Source organism: Kogia breviceps, chromosome 3 (genome assembly GCF_026419965.1).
Source record: "Kogia breviceps isolate mKogBre1 chromosome 3, mKogBre1 haplotype 1, whole genome shotgun sequence".
In the NCBI taxonomy this organism is placed as follows: Eukaryota; Metazoa; Chordata; class Mammalia; order Artiodactyla; family Physeteridae; genus Kogia; species Kogia breviceps.
In genome coordinates this window covers 180369112-180371644 of record NC_081312.1, presented here as the reverse complement: position 1 = coordinate 180371644, position 2533 = coordinate 180369112, and the positions used below count along the sequence as shown (strand labels likewise).

General features: G+C 44.0%; 1 pseudogene; it reads left to right on the top strand.

The window, feature by feature from the left end:
• The first annotated feature begins 1033 nt into the window (after positions 1 to 1033).
• Positions 1034 to 1650, top strand: LOC131753649 (ADP-ribosylation factor-like protein 6-interacting protein 1 pseudogene; annotated as a pseudogene).
• Positions 1651 to 2533: the final 883 nt, after the last annotated feature.

Sequence of the window (2533 nt, the reverse complement as noted above, 5' to 3'; positions counted from 1 at the left end):
AGAGGCCACGGCAGTGAGAGGCCCGCGTACCACAAAAAAAAAAAAAGAACAGTCTCTCTTCGTTTTCCACTGGATTTTTTTTTTCCATGTGACTCTTGGAACCAACGACTTGATCTTATGATCGTGAGAGGAGCCAGTTGAGATGTAGGCAGACAGCATCTGTGTGAAGCTTGTCCAATCTGAATTTCTTGTTATGTGAGAATAAATGTTATTATTTAAGTCATTTTCAATTGTTTTTTTTTTTTCTGTTACTTGTAATGGATGTAACACATTACTTAGATCATGGAGGTAAATCCCAGAAGAAACCGTTTACAGGAGTGAACATGCGAGCTAGATGGAACAAGACCAGGGGTAATGGATGGGGTACAGAGCACATTGGTTTTTATTCTATGCCTTAAGCTATTTCACATCACAAAGAAGATATATGCACTACTTGGACACAAAACTGAATTAGAAAAGGGACAGTCTGACATCTCACGTCCATCTCCACATTGTGCTTTTCTCGATTTACTCTGATCAGTAGAACAAAAAGAAACGGCAGCTAAATGCAACAGTTCGTCCTTGCTCTGATTTCAGGCGATCATCAATTCCAGCTGCCTGCTGAAGAGCTTCCTAAGTGAATTCCATTCTCATCCCCCTTGATCTACTCTATCTGTCACCAAAATAATCATTCCTCAGGGCAAATATGATCACATCCCTCTTCTGCTTAAAATCCTTAATCGAGGGACTTCCTTGGTGGTCCAGTGGGTAAGACTCTGCGCTCCCAATGCAGGGGGCGGGGGTTCGATCCCTGGTCAGGGAACTAGATCCCGCATGCACGCCACAACTAAGAGTCTGCATGCCACAACTAAGAGCCCGCATGCCGCAACTAAGAAGTCTGCATGCCACAACAAAGACCCGGTGCAGCCTAAATAAATAAATTAAGAATAAATAAATATTTTTAAAAATCCTGCTCTCGCTAAGGTTGTCGTGAGTGGCTCTAGGAAGGCCAGTTTGGGGGGCGTCTTGCGCTCGCTGGGGGGGCACCTCGGGAACGATGGCGGAAGGAGATAATCACAGCACCAACCTGCTGGGGCCCCAGGGACTGCAGGTCTGGAAGAGCAGCTGCAAGGATGGGGAGAAGTGACGCTGATGGCAGATGAAGTCCTCCGATGGGAAAGAGCCTGGTTTCCACCTGCCATCACGGGTGTGGTTTCTTTGGAGTTTCTGACTATCTACTCTCTAGATCCATCCGTTCTGTCAGATGTTTCCTGTTTTGTTATGTCTCTGTGCTTGGCTGACCACCTCCTTCTCATTCTAGCGCCTAGAATTTTTGGCTCCGATACACGGACCACTGAGCAGCAGCAGAGATTCCACGAAATTTGCAGCGATCTAGTAAAAACGCGACGCAGAGCTGTGGGCTGGTGGAAACGCCTCTTTACGCTAAAGGAAGAAAAGCCTAAAATGGACTTCATGACCTTGATCATTTCTCTTGCTGCGGTTGCTTGGGTGGGGCAGCAAGTCCACAACCTCCTTCTCTCCTGCCTGACAGTGACTTTCTTACTCTCGCTTCCTGGGCTGAACCAACATGGAATCATTTTGAAGTACATTGGAACGGCCAAAAGAGAGATAAACAAGCTTCTCAGGCAAAAAGAAAAGAAAAATGAATAATGCATCTGCTTTATTCAGTGTGATTAACGGCGTATACGCTGTCCTTGGGGACAGTGTCTGTTACGCTGTCTGGATACTAAAACGTTACAGAAGTAGCTCTTGGCTGTCCCTCTTTCTGCCCTTAGTTAGTAGAAATTCTGACTTGCCAAGTAAGGCTTTATGCCCAGTGTCTGCATGGGTGTGTTCTCATCAGCTGGCCTTATTTGGACAACTCATTCATCGTTACCACCTGTCTTGGTTTTTCTCACCCAGGGTTAATTGAACTCTTACTTTTAAAATAATATAGTGGTGAACTTCATCCGTTGGTACAGTTAACGGTGGCTTGGATAACTGTTCAAGTTGATCTTTGCTTTAGCTGGATACAAGTCAGTGGTCTGTGATACAGGAAGCTGGTTCTACTGTCTGCGTCCACACTCTGCTTAAACAACTGTCTGGCTTCATGAATATACAAACCAAGTTTACCACTTCTGATGAAAAGACCAATTAAGATTCATTCCTCATTCTGTCTTGATACTGTGGGAGAAGAATCCTCGTGGAAGAAAATGAAACGAATTCCATGGCCTAGTATGTGTTGGCTTCTCCCTTGTGCAGAATTTAGCAATTTGTTGGAAACGTTGATCCTTCCTCCTAAATGGGGAATCTGACAGGCTTAGAACTCTTGTTCCCTTGTACTTAAACTTGAACTTAGTATATCCTTAAAGGCTTTTTAGTAGCAGGCTTACGCAAGACGGTATTTAGGATTTTTAGCATACTTTTAATTTCAGATTTTCAGCTAACTGCAACTAAAGTACATAATAAGTTAAGAGTCATGTCTATGGCCTTCACTCCAAGAGCAGCCAATAAAGAACAAAACTCATCCTGTGTTTAGTAAGATTCATTTCAG